General features: G+C 41.0%; 1 protein-coding gene and 1 long non-coding RNA gene across 2 annotated transcripts in view; one reads left to right on the top strand and one right to left on the bottom strand.

The window, feature by feature from the left end:
• Positions 1 to 22,879, top strand: part of LOC137005952 (gastrula zinc finger protein XlCGF57.1-like) — a 779,808-nt gene that overhangs the window by 275,783 nt on the left and 481,146 nt on the right. The window lies entirely within an intron of this gene.
• Positions 19,190 to 22,844, bottom strand: LOC137007722 (uncharacterized). Its single transcript, XR_010892643.1, has 10 exons — positions 22,804 to 22,844; positions 22,581 to 22,721; positions 22,231 to 22,420; positions 21,394 to 22,085; positions 21,207 to 21,302; positions 20,986 to 21,060; positions 20,799 to 20,903; positions 20,340 to 20,690; positions 20,036 to 20,258; positions 19,190 to 19,760 (listed from the first exon to the last, which is right to left on the bottom strand). It is a non-coding gene; the product is annotated as an uncharacterized lncRNA (long non-coding RNA).

Raw genomic sequence — 22,879 nt, 5'->3', positions numbered from 1 at the left:
TTTCTTGTTATTCTATGGGCAATTTACTAGGTTACACTGTTTAGACAGACGGTAATATCATCAAGTTCTCGTTTGCATTGGTCTGCACTTGTCTTTTGTCAGCTGAACATGTTCAGTGTCTTGTTCTGGAATATATGAGAAATGGCATAATCTAATATGGTGATTGCATTGGTCTGCATTGGTCAGCGGCTTGTCTGTGTGGCGTAAATTGGCCTTTGAACAACAGTTTCACTGATTCTCACACCGAGCCATTTGTTGTTGCACAGACTGTCAGTTGGACTGTGGTCTTCTCTCTTGTTGGGTCCTGTCTCTCTGCTGTCCCTGTGGCCCTGCAGTATCCTGACTAACTAGCCTTGAGCTGGTCAGCACTGACACCAGGCTTTATGCTGTCGAAATTATTGCCTTTACCAAATACCCACACTTGTGGCAACTTGAGAGCTTGCGCACGTGACAGGAAGTAAGTGTGCAAGACCCCAATGTCCCCATGTCTTAAAAATGCCCAAGTGGAAGTGCCCTAAACGCCCTAAGTGTATCCCATCATGCAATATGTTCGGGAACTCCCATGCCCTGAAATCACGAGATGTCAAAGAACACATACGAATGTAAGTGTAACACGGTTAGTAGATGTGGGAAGAAGGAGGCGGAACCCGGCGAACATTCAACAAAACTTTAATCCAAAATAAACAAAGAACAAAACGAAAGTAATGCCGGCAGACCCTCGCGGACGTCTGCCGGCCACACAAACATAATAAAACATAAAACAAAGTCCAGGCCTGGTCCTCTCTCGTCCGTCACGGTCGTCGCTCCTCCTTTTATGCTCCCGGAGCTCGTTATCACTCGTGCCACCGGCCTCGCGCCGTTCCCTCACGGCTCTCGCCCGCCCTGGTCGCCACATACCCCCATCGCCCCTCGCAGGCCGGGGGGTACTCCCGAGACTGCGCTCTACTCCCCCCCGGGGCCTGTCTCGGCGGCCGCAGCACCTGGGGGTAAGGACAGACGAGACGAGAGAAAGGAGACGGAAGCAAGGGGAGCGACAGGACGAGAGAGGGGAGAGAGGAAAAAGAGAAAAAAAAAATCTTGGTCCGGTTCCCCGACACACTGCCGCTCGGTCCTCAGCCTGCCAAGAGGCGCTTCTTCGCGGTGCCATGCGGTGGCACTGGACGCTCGGTGGACGGCCCGATCCTCGACCGCCTCCTGGCGGCCGGCGATGGCTCCTCCGGCTGAGGGCAGCCGGCAGCGAGTCCCCCGTCCCCTGCTCATCCCCTTCATGGCGGACGGCAGCAGGCTCCGGCCCACGGCGGAGACTCCCTCCTGGATGGCAGCCACCCCACCTCGTCCCAGGAGCACGGCATCCGGCATCCGGGTCTCCGTCCCACCTTTCACAAGGCTCCAGCACCACCGCCTCGGGCAGCCTCTCGCGGTCTTCACTCCCGCGCTGCCCGAACTCCGCAGCACCGCGAGCCCCCTCAGCAGCGAGGGCTCTCCGATGTCCCTCCTTCCTCCCGGGTTTCGGCACCAATGTAACACGGTTAGTAGATGTGGGAAGAAGGAGGCGGGAACCGGCGAACATTCAACAAAACTTTAATCCAAAATAAACAAAGAACAAAACGAAAGTAATGCCGGCAGACCCTCGCGGACGTCTGCCGGCCACACAAACATAATAAAACATAAAACAAAGTCCAGGCCTGGTCCTCTCTCGTCCGTCACTGTCGTCGCTCCTCCTTTTATGCTCCCGGAGCTCCTCCGTGAGAGACTCAAGGCCGGTGCGCCTCCCAGGTGATGCTCGTTATCACTCGCGCCACCGGCCTTGCGCCGTTCCCTCACGGCTCTCGCCCGCCCTGGTCGCCACAGTAAGTTAAATTAATTATGTATTACAATTTGGTAGTAAAATATAAAGTGTTGCACATTTTATTGATGCAAAGATGAGTAGGCTATGTGCATTTTGTACGTCATTTGCAACTGCTTTTTATCACTTAAAGAAGCAAAAGAGAAGCTCGTTTGAAAACCTTCTGAATCACATTGCCATCGAGCTTCTGGCCTTCATGGAATGTAGGAGATACAAATTTGTTGCCACAAGGCAAGAGGATTTCCAGACTGACAGACAAAATAACACAAGAGTAAAATTTTGATAATGTTTTATAAAATTTGATTAAACACTTGAGGCTAAATAACAGTTTTAACATGAGATCAAGCTGGGCATTTTCAAAACTTAACTAACCTTAAAAAGTTGTACACACCTGCATATGCATGATTACAAACCAACTTACCCCACACCACATGGAATTTTCCCTTTGAATGCCTCATGCATTTTATTCATGACTGTTCTGTAGTCCCACGTTTTATCAAACTCAAAAGCACTTATTATGTGGCCCTTTTCATACAACTTCTGCTTCGTCCTCTGCTTGACCACATTGTTTTCTTTGGGGTGTGTCAGAAGAATTATCTTTATTATAAACCCTATGATACGGTGGTTTTGGCCTGAAAAAAAAAAAAAAGAGAAATAAATTGTTAAATGTCATAAAAATGCTATCAGTTGCTGTAACCCCTACTCTTGTCTGGCAGAAAATGTCAAGACACAAAGAAGAGGATGCTGTTGGTAATTGTGTAACTAAGAGATTTTATGTGCACACGTGCGGGCACACACACACAGGTGATGTGATTTTCTCTTGATGATAACTAGCTCAATGTAAGTGCTAGGGAAAATAATCAAATTTAATACCCTTTTATGTGGAAAATAAAATGCACCATTTTAACTTTTAACCCACATTGTCTAAATGAAATGTTAAATATTTTAGTACTGTAAATATTTACATTATTGTGGTTGCACCATATTACAGTTCATGGTAACCATAAGTTAACCATGATTTTGCAACAGTAATCATAGTTTAACCGTGGAATTTATAGTAAAACTGTGGTAATGCGAATTCTAATCTTCCAAAACTAATCGTGACTACACGATAAAACTATAACTATAATGAAGTTCATTTTCGTCAAGTTGCATCTTTCTGCCATAAAAAATAACAACAACAAAAAAACAAAAACAATATAGGCTATGAAAAACATAAATATGCGGTACATACCTCTTTCCTTTGGAGTTGGCGTCTGGTTCTCTGATCCCGGTGTGCTCGGTGAAGTCACGTGCTGTGTGAGGTTTGTGTTCCTAGCGTCCACATTATGCGTGGGTCGAAACAATGCCCCAATTTCTGAATCAATCTGAGTCTGACTGGTCGAAGGACTCGAATCTACGGAATTAGCGATCGTATTGATCAAGACTGGAGAACAAAGAAGATTTTGCAAAATATTTACAGCCTCGGCAGCAGCCTTACTATCTGCCATGACCGCATGCTAGATTCCAATAAACCGCGCTTCAATTTCCAAATTAACTAAGCTTCCGGTTGCAATGAAATGACTTCCGGACACACTAAAATGTTTTTGTTCTCTCACACGTGAGAATGTTTGCAGGTGCAGGCACAACAGTACTTGGGCAGTTACAGGGTATATGCAAGGACTTTCTGTAACCGCACGTGTTTCATATATGTGCCCAAATATATGTTAGTCGGCGCAAGTGTACGTGCAAGTGTTTCACATGTATGCGCAAGTATTTCACATGAACGTGCAAGTGTTTCACATGTATGCGCAAGTATTTCACATGAACGTGCAAGTGTTTCAAATGTATGCGCAAGTATTTCACATGAACGTGCAAGTGTTTCACATGTATGCGCAAGTATTTCACATGAACGTGCAAGTATTTCACATGTATGCACAAGTATTTCACATGAACGTGCAAGTATTTCACATGAACGTGCAAGTATTTCACATGTATGCGCAAGTATTTCACATGAACGTGCAAGTGTTTCACATGTATGCACAAGTATTTCACATGAACGTGCAAGTATTTCACATGAACGTGCAAGTATTTCACATGTATGCGCAAGTATTTCACATGAACGTGCAAGTGTTTCACATGTATGCGCAAGTATTTCACATGAACGTGCAAGTGTTTCACATGTATGCACAAGTATTTCACATGAACGTGCAAGTATTTCACATGAACGTGCAAGTATTTCACATGTATGCGCAAGTATTTCACATGAACGTGCAAGTGTTTCACATGTATGCACAAGTGTTTCACATGTATGCACAAGTGTTTCACATGTATGCACAAGTGTTTCACATGTATGCACAAGTGTTTCACATGTATGCACAAGTGTTTCACATCTATGCACAAGTGTTTCACATGAACGTGCAAGTGTTTCACATGTATGCACAAGTGTTTCACATGTATGCACAAGTGTTTCACATGTATGCACAAGTGTTTCACATGTATGCACAAGTGTTTCACATCTATGCACAAGTGTTTCACATGAACGTGCAAGTGTTTCACATGTATGCACAAGTGTTTCACATGTATGCACAAGTGTTTCACATGTATGCACAAGTGTTTCACATCTATGCACAAGTGTTTCACATGAACGTGCAAGTGTTTCACATGTATGCACAAGTGTTTCACATGTATGCACAAGTGTTTCACATGTATGCACAAGTGTTTCACATGAACGTGCAAGTGTTTCACATGTATGCACAAGTATTTCACATGAACGTGCAAGTATTTCACATGTATGCGCAAGTATTTCACATGAACGTGCAAGTGTTTCACATGTATGCACAAGTATTTCACATGTATGCGCAAGTATTTCACATGAACGTGCAAGTGTTTCACATGTATGCACAAGTGTTTCACATGTATGCGCAAGTATTTCACATGAACGTGCAAGTGTTTCACATGTATGCACAAGTATTTCACATGTATGCACAAGTGTTTCACATGAACGTGCAAGTGTTTCACATGTATGCACAAGTGTTTCACATGTATGCACAAGTGTTTCACATGTATGCACAAGTGTTTCACATGAACGTGCAAGTGTTTCACATGTATGCACAAGTGTTTCACATGTATGCACAAGTGTTTCACATGAACGTGCAAGTGTTTCACATGAACGTGCAAGTGTTTCACATGTATGCACAAGTGTTTCACATGTATGCGCAAGTATTTCACATGAACGTGCAAGTGTTTCACATGTATGCACAAGTATTTCACATGTATGCACAAGTGTTTCACATGAACGTGCAAGTGTTTCACATGTATGCACAAGTGTTTCACATGTATGCACAAGTGTTTCACATGTATGCACAAGTGTTTCACATGAACGTGCAAGTGTTTCACATGTATGCACAAGTGTTTCACATGTATGCACAAGTGTTTCACATGAACGTGCAAGTGTTTCACATGAACGTGCAAGTGTTTCACATGTATGCACAAGTGTTTCACATGAACGTGCAAGTGTTTCACATGAACGTGCAAGTGTTTCACATGTATGTACAAGTGTTTCACATGAACGTGCAAGTGTTTCACATGTATGTACAAGTGTTTCACATGAACGTGCAAGTGTTTCACATGAACGTGCAAGTGTTTCACATGTATGTACAAGTGTTTCACATGAACGTGCAAGTATTTCACATGTATGCACAAGTGTTTCACATGTATGCGCAAGTGTTTCACATGAACGTGCAAGTGTTTCACATGTATGCACAAGTATTTCACATGTATGCACAAGTGTTTCACATGAACGTGCAAGTGTTTCACATGTATGCACAAGTATTTCACATGTATGCACAAGTGTTTCACATGAACGTGCAAGTGTTTCACATGTATGCACAAGTATTTCACATGTATGCACAAGTGTTTCACATGAACGTGCAAGTGTTTCACATGTATGCACAAGTGTTTCACATGTATGCACAAGTGTTTCACATGTATGCACAAGTGTTTCACATGAACGTGCAAGTGTTTCACATGTATGCACAAGTGTTTCACATGTATGCACAAGTGTTTCACATGAACGTGCAAGTGTTTCACATGTATGCACAAGTATTTCACATGTATGCACAAGTGTTTCACATGAACGTGCAAGTGTTTCACATGTATGCACAAGTATTTCACATGTATGCACAAGTGTTTCACATGAACGTGCAAGTGTTTCACATGTATGCACAAGTATTTCACATGTATGCACAAGTGTTTCACATGAACGTGCAAGTGTTTCACATGTATGCACAAGTATTTCACATGTATGCACAAGTGTTTCACATGAACGTGCAAGTGTTTCACATGTATGCACAAGTGTTTCACATGTATGCGCAAGTATTTCACATGTATGCACAAGTATTTCACATGTATGCACAAGTGTTTCACATGAACGTGCAAGTGTTTCACATGTATGCACAAGTATTTCACATGTATGCACAAGTGTTTCACATGAACGTGCAAGTGTTTCACATGTATGCGCAAGTGTTTCACATGAACGTGCAAGTGTTTCACATGTATGCACAAGTGTTTCACATGAACGTGCAAGTATTTCACATGTATGCACAAGTGTTTCACATGTATGCGCAAGTGTTTCACATGAACGTGCAAGTGTTTCACATGTATGCACAAGTATTTCACATGTATGCACAAGTGTTTCACATGAACGTGCAAGTGTTTCACATGTATGCACAAGTGTTTCACATGTATGCGCAAGTATTTCACATGAACGTGCAAGTGTTTCACATGTATGCACAAGTATTTCACATGTATGCACAAGTGTTTCACATGAACGTGCAAGTGTTTCACATGTATGCACAAGTGTTTCACATGTATGCACAAGTGTTTCACATGTATGCACAAGTGTTTCACATGAACGTGCAAGTGTTTCACATGTATGCACAAGTGTTTCACATGTATGCACAAGTGTTTCACATGAACGTGCAAGTGTTTCACATGAACGTGCAAGTGTTTCACATGTATGTACAAGTGTTTCACATGAACGTGCAAGTGTTTCACATGTATGTACAAGTGTTTCACATGAACGTGCAAGTGTTTCACATGAACGTGCAAGTGTTTCACATGAACGTGCAAGTGTTTCACATGTATGTACAAGTGTTTCACATGAACGTGCAAGTATTTCACATGTATGCACAAGTGTTTCACATGTATGCGCAAGTGTTTCACATGAACGTGCAAGTGTTTCACATGTATGCACAAGTATTTCACATGTATGCACAAGTGTTTCACATGAACGTGCAAGTGTTTCACATGTATGCACAAGTATTTCACATGTATGCACAAGTGTTTCACATGAACGTGCAAGTGTTTCACATGTATGCACAAGTATTTCACATGTATGCACAAGTGTTTCACATGAACGTGCAAGTGTTTCACATGTATGCACAAGTGTTTCACATGTATGCACAAGTGTTTCACATGTATGCACAAGTGTTTCACATGAACGTGCAAGTGTTTCACATGTATGCACAAGTGTTTCACATGTATGCACAAGTGTTTCACATGAACGTGCAAGTGTTTCACATGTATGCACAAGTATTTCACATGTATGCACAAGTGTTTCACATGAACGTGCAAGTGTTTCACATGTATGCACAAGTATTTCACATGTATGCACAAGTGTTTCACATGAACGTGCAAGTGTTTCACATGTATGCACAAGTATTTCACATGTATGCACAAGTGTTTCACATGAACGTGCAAGTGTTTCACATGTATGCACAAGTATTTCACATGTATGCACAAGTGTTTCACATGAACGTGCAAGTGTTTCACATGTATGCACAAGTGTTTCACATGTATGCGCAAGTGTTTCACATGAACGTGCAAGTGTTTCACATGTATGCACAAGTATTTCACATGTATGCACAAGTATTTCACATGTATGCACAAGTGTTTCACATGAACGTGCAAGTGTTTCACATGTATGCGCAAGTGTTTCACATGAACGTGCAAGTGTTTCACATGTATGCACAAGTGTTTCACATGAACGTGCAAGTATTTCACATGTATGCACAAGTGTTTCACATGTATGCGCAAGTGTTTCACATGAACGTGCAAGTGTTTCACATGTATGCACAAGTATTTCACATGTATGCACAAGTGTTTCACATGAACGTGCAAGTGTTTCACATGTATGCACAAGTATTTCACATGTATGCACAAGTGTTTCACATGAACGTGCAAGTGTTTCACATGTATGCACAAGTATTTCACATGTATGCACAAGTGTTTCACATGAACGTGCAAGTGTTTCACATGTATGCACAAGTGTTTCACATGTATGCACAAGTGTTTCACATGTATGCACAAGTGTTTCACATGTATGCGCAAGTGTTTCACATGAACGTGCAAGTGTTTCACATGTATGCACAAGTGTTTCACATGTATGCGCAAGTGTTTCACATGAACGTGCAAGTGTTTCACATGTATGCACAAGTATTTCACATGTATGCACAAGTGTTTCACATGAACGTGCAAGTGTTTCACATGTATGCACAAGTATTTCACATGTATGCACAAGTGTTTCACATGAACGTGCAAGTGTTTCACATGTATGCACAAGTATTTCACATGTATGCACAAGTGTTTCACATGTATGCGCAAGTGTTTCACATGAACGTGCAAGTTTTTCACATGTATGCACAAGTATTTCACATGAACGTGCAAGTGTTTCACATGTATGCACAAGTATTTCACATGTATGCGCAAATGTTTCACATGTATGCGCAAGTGTTTCACATGAATGTGCAAGTGTTTCACATGTATGCACAAGTATTTCACATGAACGTGCAAGTGTTTCACATGTATGCGCAAGTATTTCACATGAACGTGCAAGTGTTTCACATGTATGCGCAAGTATTTCACATGAACGTGCAAGTGTTTCACATGTATGCGCAAGTATTTCACATGAACGTGCAAGTGTTTCACATGTATGCACAAGTATTTCACATGTATGCGCAAATGTTTCACATGTATGCGCAAGTATTTCACATGAACGTGCAAGTATTTCACATGTATGCACAAGTATTTCACATGTATGCACAAGTGTTTCACATGTATGCACAAGTATTTCACATGAACGTGCAAGTGTTTCACATGTATGCACAAGTATTTCACATGTATGCGCAAATGTTTCACATGTATGCGCAAGTGTTTCACATGAATGTGCAAGTGTTTCACATGTATGCACAAGTATTTCACATGAACGTGCAAGTGTTTCACATGTATGCGCAAGTATTTCACATGAACGTGCAAGTGTTTCACATGTATGCGCAAGTATTTCACATGAACGTGCAAGTGTTTCACATGTATGCGCAAGTATTTCACATGAACGTGCAAGTGTTTCACATGTATGCACAAGTATTTCACATGAACGTGCAAGTGTTTCACATGTATGCACAAGTATTTCACATGAACGTGCAAGTGTTTCACATGTATGCGCAAGTATTTCACATGTATGCGCAAGTGTTTCACATGAACGTGCAAGTGTTTCAATGTGTTTAGTCCCATTCGGCCTCCCATACAAAACCACAGCAAATGTCTTTATCTTATGTGTATGGTGATTTTGTCAGACAACGTCTATTTGTACATTTGTGGAACATTGTGATTCACACTATACGTAGTGAACTCTCTGTTTCAATGAATTTTCTTCTGTTTATTTTGTTGTTGTTGTTCTCTGCTGTACAAATTTTGTTTATACACCTTCACTCAAACGGAAACCTCAGACATTAATGCCGTGTCTTTCTCATACGCGGTCAAAATAAAGAATCCTTTTTTTAGATGTCTGGGTGTGTTTGAGGTTTTTTAAAGTCAACACATTTTCACGGCCACATATACATTGAAGTCACTGGGTGTAGCAACATGTATGTCATGTGACATATTACCTGTCCAATCTCTTATAGGGACGAAGAGAATAACATAATGGAAGTAACAAATGATAAGAAAACAAATAACAAAAGGAAACAAAATGACAACTCAAAATCTATATAACATAAGAGTGTCATTAAACAAAACAAAATTAACAAAAGGGCAGAATAAACAAACACAAAAGAACAGGAAAGCAAAGCTGTCCGTCAAAACTCCCTTTTAAACCCTGGCACCAGACAGGATTGGTAGCGGAAAACATGCCGTCACACAAACTAATGAGGATTGACAGCTTCCTGAACTAATAGCCGCCCCGTGTAGGCGTGCATAAGAAGCTGACAGGAAGAGGGATAGAAAGAGAAAGAAAACACACAGAGGCTCAAACAACTACCGGGACGTAACATCATCTCACATAAACACCTCCCATCAGGATAGATGCCCAGTGGCGGTGGTAACCCCTGCCTTAGGTTGTCCACTGTCTGGCCAAAGAGGATCTTACCCGTCATTGCGAAATCACCTCGTGCACACTGGTACCCGCTCTTTCCCATTCCAGATCTTTGACATTTTTTTTCACCAGAATCAGGTGTTTTCTGGAGCTTAGGGAAGGTGCATTCAAGAGCCACCAGAGCCATTGGACTGCCTAATAGTGTGAAAACAGGGAGACAAGTTAATGACAGCAGTATCTAATCAATGAAATCATTAGACGATGCATTCTCTCAGCAGCAACATATCAGTGCTGAGACTATACTCGGTGAATTTAGTTCTCACAACTGTCTATTCAGTGTTATGGTCTTTTCTATCTCTCTCTCTCTTTATATATTATATATATATATATTTATTTTTTTTATTTTTTTTATTTACTATTCTATTGCATCAAATTCTTTTAACGCGTTAAGCATTTTAAATGTATCACAAACATTAATGCGTTAACTACTATAAATAATGCATTACATGCAACTAACCTTAAACCACACCAAACCCTAATCCTAACCCTCTAGTAAACACATTTAGACACTTAACAATGCTCAGTAGTTACATTTATAATTACAGTGTAACAAACACTTAAACGTATACACTTAAAAGTATAAATAAATAAAGTGTAACTTAATTTCCATTAAAAAAAAAAAACTCAAATACTTTTATGGGCTGAAATACAAGTATTTAAATCAATTCAGTATCTTTCAGGAGATTCGAGCCGCCATGGAAGAGTTCCTGCCTACAAAACTCTCTCAAAGAAATTGGAGCGATGTAGTCATTTGGACATACAGGTCTGTTCTTCATTGTTTGTTCAAAGCATCTGTTCTTTAATACCTCTTTGACAGTTTTTAAAACAGCAATGTTTGTTTTGTACATTTTCTTAGAATTACACCAATGACAACAAAACACAAGGCATTATGGAGAAGAGACAGTGGGACCTGAAACGTGCACTTTCACAGACGCCGCCTCACACGGCTGGATGATTTTGTCCATATTTATCAAATATCCCATAATGCCCTGCTGAAGGAGTTTTCAGACTCTACACGCAAGAGAAAAGTTAGAGTTATAATTTTTCTCCCAAATATTTAATTTATGAATAACTAAATGAGTAATCCTGTTTTCAACAATGTTTCCAATGTTACTATTTGACTTCTGAACTTATGACAATGTATCTTATATTTGTTTATTCCTTCTAAATTGATATTAACAAAAAAAAATAATACTCTGCCTCAGGATGTTGGGCCTCTGCAAAATCAACATCACCTACAAATGCTTCGAGACAGGAACCTTGGTCCATGCTGGCATGGGAAGAAACTGCCTCCATGTAGACTATAGAGCAAAGCAAGTCCCCAAAGGCAGTGCCATTACTTCAGTTCTGCTCCCCAACACTGGCTCAGCAGTGATGAGATAGATTTAGCATCTCACCTTCTTGCAAGGGAGTACAATGACATTGATGGGTTTCAGTCATCTCTTTTATTTAGTGTTTTAGAAAAAGGAGGGATTGTGGGTACTCCAACCAGGCAGTTTGTACAAATTTTACACATGGGGAAATCACAGGGTGACAGCGAAAAACCTGTTTGCTGCTAATAATGAGGTTAGCATTTATGACAGCCTCTCGATGTTGGATAACAATACTGAACAGGCATTATTGTGGATGTTGAGGCCAAAGGAAGACCAATTTTTTGTCATGTTTCCTTCTGTTCAGCAGCAAACCAACACCAGCAACTGTGGCTTGCTTGCAATTGGATTTGCATATGCCGCAACATTAGACCTGAGAACTGTCAGAGGGTCGAATGAGGGCAGAACTCATCAAGAGTTTCAGAACAGGGAAGATACAATTCAACATAGAGGCAAAACTGTGTAAACCTCAGTTGAGACAAATCACTGTCGGTGTCTATTGTGTGTGTCGGACGGCACACAATAAAGAAATCATGCTGCAGTGTTCATTGTGCCATGGCTGGTATCATCCCACCTGTTTGAGCATACCCTCAAATGCCATTTCTGGTGAAGATGGCTGGCAGTGGCAAAATTGTATTAAAGTATAACTACTCAACCACCAATGATTATTTGGACTGAAAGATTGCAAATGATGAACATAAAATGTAAAAAAGACAAAAAAACAGAAAATGTTCATAGACGAGCAGCATTGCTATGTTTCAGGGTCTCTTTGACCTTTGTTTATAGTTTTGTCATGTTCGTATTTCCTGATTTCTTCCATGTGTTGTTTTTTTTTCTAATTAGCCCATTTTCGTTTAATCCCTTGTTCGCTCTCCATTGACAAGTTTTGCTCCTTGTGTACTGTAATGTAGCTTTTTTTTCTAAATCCTCTATTTTTACAAATAAGTTTATTTAAATCCAACAATGGATGTACAAAGTAGACAGAACCGCATCTTTTATCACTGTACACATTCTGTATTGCACCAAAATGCCAGAGTAAAATGATTTTATATGATTTATTGTATGACTTCTTATACTTAATATAAAAATAATGGGCTACTTATAGGCATGTAAGGTTTGATAATGTGGCATAACTCCAAAATGCTGCAGTAAAATTGACTCATGAGGTATGAATACTGTAAGGGACATCCCCTGTAAAAAAAAAAAGACCATTGTTTTTTTTTCTACTTATATGAAATGAGGTGTTTATAGGCCTCTGAAGTCAAATAATGTGGCATATCTCCAAAATGCTGCAGTAAAAAGTTTACCCTAGTGAAAAAAAGTATGCTAAGAACACTTGCAGCCAGACTAATTATTAGTATATTTCAAGTGTGTTAAAGATTAGTCAACTTAAAGTGTGCTATTTTGAAACAACTAATTTTGTACTAAATATATTTTAGTTGTAATTAAGTGGTATTAAAACACAAATTTAAGTATATTTAGTGTACTTTTGTGTGTTAAATTGGAACAACTTCAAGTATACTTTAAGTATATGCCTGTGTAGAGACTAATTACATGCTTGATTAGTGATTGTAATGACTGAGACAAATCATACACAATTATTTGTTATAGTTAACCAATAATTGTTTAAAGCACTCTGTCCCCCATCCCTCGAGAAGTTCTCTGTTTCAAGTTTATTGCACTAAAGAATGTGGTTGCCACATTGAGAAGAGACACAGGAAACGTGCATCTATCCTGCATTATCCCCACAGAAACACAGACTTTCCTACATTAATTTATAGACAGACTGTTCTATAAATTAACATGCATATCCCCAGGAAATGGAATCCATTATTACTGTTGTTGTATTGCATTATGATACATTTAAGGTAACTTCAATTATGCCATGTTTAGTGTCTATGGGTTCATATCGAGAAGATTTAAATGCTTGTGTATGCGGTATGTCCATACCTGAGCAACACATCAGTATTACAAGAATCTTTAATAGTTCTTCTTCAAAAACTCAGCCAGTTAATCTTGCTCGGTTGTAAAAGCCCTGACAGGAGGCATGTTGTCGCCCGAAAATACAACATCTTCATTGGTCCAGTCAACCCTAAGAGGTTGGACTTTGACCAGAGGTTAAAAGCAAGTGCACAATGCCACTCTCTCTCTCTCTTTCCTTACTTCTTGGACGACTGAAGAGACCCCCTTCTTGCTGCAACCCAGCCACGTGCTCATCATCCACCGCAGAAGATACTGGCAACATCTTCGGACCGAAGATTTCTCCTCAGCCAGCAGGTCCGATGCTCCTCAGCCTAAAGGCATCTTGCAAGTATCGTACATTTGAATACTAAACAGTGATTTAGTATTGACTTGTAAAACTTAATTTTGTCAGCAAAGGTGTTTTATTACTGAGGAAACTGATGATTCTTTTCCATATTGTCTTTGACTGTTTCCTATAGCTCTATCAATAGTTCCACTTCCGGTTCAACTCTATCATTGCTCATTCTTACCTACGTATGTGTGTGACCTTCATGTATGTTATGTATTTGTTAGTTTAGTTATGTGTTTTTGAGTTAGTTAATAAAGATTGTGCACAATACATGTTTGGTTCTGACTCCGTCTGCTAATAAATTGCCTCTTAAGTGATTTAGATCCTGACTACCTGCTCTGAGTAGTATGGTACAATAAGATATTGTTATTTTTCCATAATCTGGAAATGAACATTTCTTAGAATTAATAAACAATCAACACTGAGTGTTCACTGGATGAACAGGTTAATTGATTGTGATATTAATCTTAATATAGCTACATCCAGTTAATCCGATTAACTGATTTACATATTCATAATTAATCATAATTAATAATCATAATGAGTTATGAATAATTATTTATATTTCCCCTTTGAGTTAATTCGCTACAATGCATTATAATTAACACAGTTACTGACATGTTGCATTACTGTCGAGTCCAGGCACTGCACAATATTTTGTAATCCTCAACGGCATGTTTATTGCTTGGTAGCTCGATCTGGTTTAGCACCACATAGACCTATGTTACTTAGGATTCCTATTCTATTGCATGTCATGCACAAATCGGTGGGCGGGGCCAAACGCAGGGATGAAGTAAGCGTTGATCTTCTTCTGCAGAGGCGGTGCTTGCTGCCCTTTGATGTCATAGATCCCCACTTTGTAAATTCTGTCGTTCACTGGGTCTGGTGTCAATTAAAGCTTTTATTGGACTAACAAGGAAGTTTTCAGCTCTAAAACTTACAGGATATTCTTATAGTATGATGACCTCTTATATGTCAAAAGCTCAAGGAAAATTAGATTTCTCAGTTCATCACCTCTTTAATAATTTCCTGTGGTGATAGGATTGATTGAACTCATCCCATAAAAGGTAGTGTTCTCCTTGGATGGAGCTCTAAGAGTTAGTCCAGGAAGATTTGTCTGTAAGGGTACTGTTTAAACGCTCAGCTACCTGACAAATATTAAGGTTATCCCTCTGGTGGGAGGAAGATCCGTGTAGATCCGCTCTGACGGAAATGGGAATATTCCATTTAACAAATGGCTGAATAATTATAATTAAAGAATTATAAAGAGACCCCTTTGGTGTGGCAAATAGAAAAATAAATCAATTGAAATATTATTTAAAATGTCTTAAAGGGTGAATATTACAGCTGTGAATCTTGAGGTAGACAGCGAATCGATTCAATTCACAATTCATAGGTGTTCAATTTGTTCATGAATGATTTTTGCTATTTCAGAACGATTCTCTTCAAGATGATTTACATTAAAATTCGATTCAATTAATTAATTAATTCAATTAATTTCATTAGATTATGCATTTTTATATGCATTCATAGGGTTATTGAAATGCTTCCCCCAACGTGTCTTAGTAAGGGTGCAAATTACACAGCAGCCTTCAGGAGGTCAGAGAGTGGGGGGGAAGAAATATATATATACATTTGTCCATTGTTAAATGGTCATGAAACGCCCCCTGTTTTCCCCTGGTCGTTCATACCTCAAAGCTCAAAATCTCTGTGAAAATGGGCATGTAAAGCTCTGGAAAAGTGGGAGTGTAGAGGGGGGGAAGATTTTCAAGCCTAAATTCAAGTAAAATACTTAAGTACGGTTAAAGTCAGATATTCCAAGACTTTTACTCAAGTTGTCTTAGAATTGGTCACTTTTAACTTGTAACAGAGTCATTTTCGTTGTAAAGTATGTGTACTTTTATTCAAGAATGGTTTTCAGGTACTCTTTACACCTCTGCTCTTTCCACAGTGATGACTTCTAAAACAATTCTCTTTCGAGTGAATCCTCATGTGGACCTTAAGGTCCCCTTTAAATAAGAAACTCTTTCCATGCTGATCACATATAAATGACTTCTCTTCAGTGTGAATATTCATGTGTTCCCTAAGGCTTCGTTCCTGTGTGAAGCCATTCCCGCACAGAGTGCAGGTGTAAACACAGGAACACACCAAGCCAACGGAGGGACGAAATAGTGGCGCCGAAAGCAGACTGCGGGTTTGGCTCACAAAGTTTTGCGGGTTTGTGTCCTGTGACGGTGCGGAAGTCCACGAGCCTTCCAGCATCCGTGCCCATATTTGGAAGAAAAAAAATTAAGTGAAAACTTATAAAAAGGACATCAATTTGTAAACAGGGTGTGAAGTATTCGAGAGAGGAAACAGAATGGACTTACCACTTACCTGGTGAAGCAGCTCCAGCTCTTCCGTGACACGCATCGCAGCATCTGCCATGGCTAAACTGGAGTGAGACCGAGAGGTTTATTGCTAATACTGGCTACGGAGCAAGATCGTGCCGTTTCCCTGCAGAAGAGTGCAGAATAATTCGTACCAGCTCTTCTGAGACGACGCGACTCGCATCTGCCGTGGCGAACGAGTTGAATAAACAAAGCAAAGCCTTACTCCTAACAGTAGCTGCAGACCTGTGCCGTTGTCCTGCAGAAGGCAGGAAAATCCATACCAGCGAGTCCAGGTATTCCATCTCCATGCACGTCCTCTGAAAACTCTCCAAACTCTCTCGAAGGCCTCACCACAAAGAACAACCCGCACACACACACTCACCACAACAATACGCACACACACATAATATACAAAGTCACGCATTCACATCTTTACTTTCGTTATTTCGCCTATTGGCATATTGTGTTTTTTTGAACTTGGGAACTGTTGAGTTTATTTAATCAATTATTTGCCTCGCTCCTTTTGTGGTTATGTTTTTTTTCCTTTCTCTTCTTAGTTTTTTATTTATTTTTTGTGTGACTCATTTTGGAGTTATAATGTGGAGAAAAACTGGACACCTGAAACTGTGAAACTGCCGTTACTACTACCCAGGACGTGAATATATGGAATTGTTTTTTTTTCTTGCTGTTATTATTTTGGTTGAATGTGATATCTGTGGTATAATTGCATTGCAATCTCTTTATTGTTTGACTAAAAATATATATATTCACTTGAACTGCATACTTGTTTGTAAAGTTTTTTTTTATTTTCATGTAACTGGTATTTTATACCTGGCGCCCGAACTTTATTTGGTTAAAACCCAAAAAATTTAAAAGATTAATTTTGGATGGGCCGCCACCGTTACAGAGTGGCGCCCGAACAGGGACTTGAACCCTGGATTTTTGTGAAGTGTTGAATTACAGAACCAGTAAATTCTTTGGTGTTAAAAATGTTAAACAATTTTGTTGTGTTTTTGGAGTAGTATCTCATGAGGAAGTTGTAAAAGGTTTTTTTGTATATGTGAATCTGCAACACAATTGAAGAGTTGAAGTTTGAACTAAACACTTGATGTGTTTTTTGTGGACTGAAAAAAAAAAAATTGTGACTGTGAAAAAAAAAAAAAAGATTGTGAAATTCTACTTTGTACATTCTGTTTTTGCTGAAATTGTGAAATTGGGGGAAATTGTTGAAACTGTACTCCTGTACATTGTTTTTTTCCTCCCCCCCTTCTCCCACAAAACTGACACGCACACATTCCAAATCACTCATTTCATTTATTGATTATTTACACAACATTTTACATGTGTCATTGACACACCCAACACAAACATGTCCACTTCTACGCCTCCTTCAACCCCCTCTCCAACCACTTTTGTGGACATCGATCCACCTCCAGACATATCAACCCCTGTCTGGCCTCCTGAGCAACAATTGCTACAGCAGCAACCAAGAGTTTACCCACTACCACATGTCCCCACCTTCTATTCAACACCCACTCAGTCCAGCAGTGCCCTGCCTGGAACCCATGTGCGTTTTGTCTCCCCAACACCAGATGTCAGACCACCAGTCCAAGTTCCCACCTGGCAAGTAGGATCAGATCCCATGCAAATATGCACCTCTCCTGACACTTCCCCATCATCTTCAGGAGCTCAGCATGATCTGCCTGGCTATCTTCCAACTCCTGGAAAAGACATACAACATCTTACCACACAAGTACAAGGTAATTGGGACAACCTGTTTGACTTCATGAAACAGCAGGAGAAAGCTGTGAGTGAACTCACCCAACAGCAAAAAACTGCCACTTCCCATAGTGATAGACAACTTGGAGACCTGACTGCCAAAATGGAGGCCAACCAACAGAAAATTCTCACCACATTAACTGCAACTAAAGCTGATACATCTGATTCAGATCAACTTGTCAAAGCCATTAAAGTGATGATCTCACAGGAGTTACAAAAAGTGGAGTCTACCTTGATTGCTGAAGTCCGGTTTATGGTGGATCAACTTCAGGTTGAAATTCAGAGAGACCTCCGAGATACCTATAAGAATCTTCAAACAGATCATGAGCAGCTTTCCACTGAATGTAACCAGTGCATCACCCAGGTTGACAAGCTGGCTACCCAATTAAGTGAACTTCAAACAAACATGTTGAAAGACAAACAACAAGAAAAGGAAATGTCTGATCACCTAAGTAAAGGGGTACAACCACCACCTATCGCCACACTTACCACACCATCACCACTAGAAAATGTCCCAGAGTGTCCTCCTATACCTGCTGGGAAAAGTGACCATTTAAAGTTGACCTTTCCCACATTTGGAAGACCGTCTGATGACTGTGATCCTTTGCTGTACCTTACACGGTGTCAGGACTTTTTGGCATTGCACCCACTTGCAGAAACTGACATCCTAGCAACCTTCCGAAGCGTACTCCATGGCACTGCACGTGACTGGTGGGAGGTCGCCCGATCGTCAGTAACGACATGGAACGACTTCGAGACTGCTTTCCGCTCAGCATTCCTCTCGGAAGACTACGAAGACGAGCTGGCTGAAAGAGTCCGCACAAGGTATCAAGGTGAGAGGGAAACCATCAGAGATTTTGCATTTACATATTGTGCTCTCTGCAGAAGATGGAAACCTTCCTTAACTGAAATTGACATGGTGAAAATAATTCTCAAAAAAATAAAACCTTACCTCGCCAGCCAGCTACGTAGTCGGGTGAGCACCATGGAAGAACTGTTAAAACTGGGACATCAGATAGAGAAAGACCACGGGCAGCAACTGCAGTATGAAAGATGCATGACCAGAAAATCACCACAAGAAGCCATTCAAAAACCCCTCCCCAATAAAACAACTGGTCAGCCTCAAGTACAATGCTGGAGATGCAAGGGACTTCACTCACCTGGTTGTTGTCCATTTTATTCTAACGTTAACCCATCAAATCAACCTGCAAAACAGCAACATCCTTTCACTGGTCAACGGCCATTTCATTCCCGTAAGTCTGGAAGTCAAGCAACGAATAATTCAGTGACTGCTACAACAAATAAAATGTTGTCCACTGCCAAGAAGTCACCCTCAAAGCCAAAACCTGTTACTAGTCCAGTCATCCCACAACAATTGGTTGTTCCAGTCCGCATCGGTGGTTGGTCTGGAAAGGCCATAGTGGACACAGGGGCCAGCTACACCATGATCCATGAAAGTCTGTGGCAAAAGTTTTCTCCGCAAGAGAGCCTCCAACCTTGGTCTCTTGGTCCATTGTATTTAGCTAATGGTGAAGCAGAGATTCCCTTGGGATGGTTTCAATTACCAATTCATATACACAACAAAACTTTCACTTTACCTGTTGCTGTCCTTTCCCCGAAGGCTCTTGCCTATGCTGTAGTTCTGGGATTGGATTTCATCTTCTTCAGTGGCCTGCAAATCAATGTAATTGATCAGAAATATTCATTTAAGTCCACACCACAAGAAGATCATCCCTTTCAACCAGGAAATGCCAGTGTTCCTGATATAAATCCTCAACGCCAAAAGACAGGACATGTAAAGATGTTTAACCAAAGCCTCACCCTGTTAAGTTCTATCCCTCCACCACAACCTGTATGCCGATCCTCACCACTTGACAGTACAGATGTACAAGTTTTAATTGACAGTGCTGTGAGTGAAGCTCACATACCTTTTATTGACAAAAAAACCTTGAGAGGAATTCTGGAGTCCAACCCTCAAACGTGTTCTCGTCAACCAGGTCGTACGGATGTCCTCCAACACACAATTTATACCCAGCACCCAGTGCCCATTAAACAGAGACCTTACCGCATGTCCCCTGGTAAGCAAGCCGTGGTACAAGAGCAACTTGTGGAGATGTTGAATGCAGGAATTGTGGAACCCTCACACTCTGGCTGGGCCTCTCCTGTGGTCCTTGTTCCAAAGAAAGATGGTAGCCTTAGATTCTGTGTTGACTACCGTAAGCTCAATGCTATCACAGAGAATGATGCTTACCCACTTCCCAACATCACTGAAATCCTTGAATCTCTCTCTGGAGCAGCCATTTTTTCAACAATTGATCTCAACAGCGGCTATTGGCAGGTGGCTATGGACCCCCAGAGTAAGCCAAAGACAGCATTCATCACTCCATCCGGGCTCTTCCACTTTAATGTCATGCCCTTTGGGTTGAAAAATGCACCTGCTACATTCCAACGGTTAATGGAGACTGTACTGGGAGAGCTACGTGGAAACATTTGTTTCGTCTACATTGACGATATTATCATATATTCACCCTCTGTAGCTCAGCATTTCAACGACCTCCAAACTGTTCTCCATAGACTGCAGGAAGCAGGTTTGACCATAAACCTTAAAAAGAGCAAGTTCTGCCTTAAAGAAATTACATTCCTAGGACATGTTGTTAGTGTCAATGGTATCACTGCAGATTCATCTAAAGTGGAAGCTATCAGATCTTACCCTGTGCCACGAAACATCAAAGAGGTCCAGCGCTTTCTTGGATTAGCGGGATGGTATCACCGTTTTGTCCCAGACTTCTCCAAAATCGCAGAACCCATCAATGCACTGAAAAAGGAAGGACATTCTTTTCATTGGTCACCTCAATGCCAGGAAGCTTTTGAAAAATTGAAGGCTCATCTCACATCACCTCCTATTCTGGGCCATCCAAATCTCCAACTTCCTTTCATGGTTTATACCGATGCCAGCGATACCGGACTCGGTGCTGTATTAACACAACGGAAAAACCAAGGACTGGAAGAAGTCATTGCATACGCAAGCCGCACCCTTAACAAAGCTGAATCGAACTATTCTGCTACTGAGAAAGAGTGCCTAGCAGTCGTATGGGCACTTGAAAAATGGCAGCATTACCTGGAGCACAAGATGTTCACTGTTGTCACCGACCATACTGCGCTACAGTGGGTCATGGGTTCCCCAAAAACCACCAGCCGTCTCATTAGATGGGCCCTACGATTGCAAAGGTTTGATTTCATCATTGAATACCGAAAAGGCAAACTGAATGTAGCACCTGACGCTTTGTCCAGGATTTCCAGCTTACCTTGTTGCAACTTGTACTCTAGTCAGGAAGAGGCTGTTGACTTTCCAGTCTCTGCTGTGTCGATTTGGGAGGAACAACACAAAGATTCTGAAATCATAAAGGTGTTTAAAGCATTGGCAGAGAACAACAACAACAACCAAAACTTGAAGGACAAATATGAGGTTAGAGAGGACCAACTGTATCATAAGACCCACCTGTCAGATGGCCAAGTCCACTACAGAGTGTACCTGCCTCGCAGTCTCATACCAGCTGTTCTTAAACACTACCATTCCCATCCGTTAAGCGGCCATGCAGGTATATATAAAACCTACAAACGTCTGCACAATGTTGCTTTCTGGCCAGGGATGTGGACGGACATCAAACATTATGTTAAGTGCTGTACCAAATGTCAAACACTGAAAAGTGAAAACCAAAAACCGGCTGGCAAACTACAACCCGTTTCTGTGTCACAACCCAACAAGATGGTGGGTGTCGACATCATGGGGCCCTTGCCAAGCAGCACACAACGTCACGAGTACCTTCTGGTTTTTGTGGACTATTTCTCTCGCTGGGTTGAGTTCTTCCCCATGCGCAATGCTAATGCTCCAACCATAGCAAAAATTCTCAGGACTGAAATACTCACCCGGTGGGGCGTTCCAGACTTCATCTTGTCTGACCGTGGCACCCAATTTGTTTCCTCCATATTCAAAGAGCTGTGTGCAAAATGGAACATCACTCAAAAACTAACGACAGCATATCATCCACAAACAAATATGACTGAGAGAGTTAACCGAACACTGAAATGCATGATTGCCTCATATGTGGATGACAACCACAAGAAGTGGGATCAGTACTTACCTGAACTCCGTTTTGCCATGAACTCAGCAGTACAGGAGAGCATTGGGATGTCCCCGGCAGAACTTCAACTGGGAAGGAAACTGCACGGCCCCATGGATAAATTACTCCAGGGTAAATGTCTATCACCATCCACTCCATCCTATGATGTTGTCCACCATCTTGCACAGCTGAGGTTGAAAGCAGATGAGTGCTGTAAAAAAGCCAAAAAAAGACAGCTCAGAAGTTACAATAAAACCCGGAGAGAAGCCTCATTTGAGGAAAAAAGTCGTGTCTGGTTAAGAAATTTTCCCCAGTCCAGCGCTCAACACAACTTTACTGAAAAACTAGCCCCAAAGTGGAAAGGACCTTACCGGGTATTAAAACGGTTAGGCCCACTGAATTACCAGATAGCACTGGAGGAAACCGGAGAGGACGTCCGTACAGCTCACATATGTAACCTTAAACCATGCTACCCAACCTCAGAAGAGATTGAGTCCCAGGAAAGGGAAAAACTTAAGCAGTTATTCCAGCAAAGCTCAGATGATGAAGAATTCTTGGGTTTTTAAAAGAAAAAAGAAAAAAAAAAAAACCCACCTGTTTGGTTTGTTTGTTTCATCAACCATGGGTTGTTTTTTCCTGGGGGGGGGGGGGAGTGTGACGGTGCGGAAGT

Source organism: Chanodichthys erythropterus, chromosome 3 (genome assembly GCF_024489055.1).
Source record: "Chanodichthys erythropterus isolate Z2021 chromosome 3, ASM2448905v1, whole genome shotgun sequence".
NCBI classification, from domain to species: domain Eukaryota; kingdom Metazoa; phylum Chordata; class Actinopteri; order Cypriniformes; family Xenocyprididae; genus Chanodichthys; species Chanodichthys erythropterus.
This window is presented reverse-complemented; position numbering and strand designations above follow the sequence as displayed.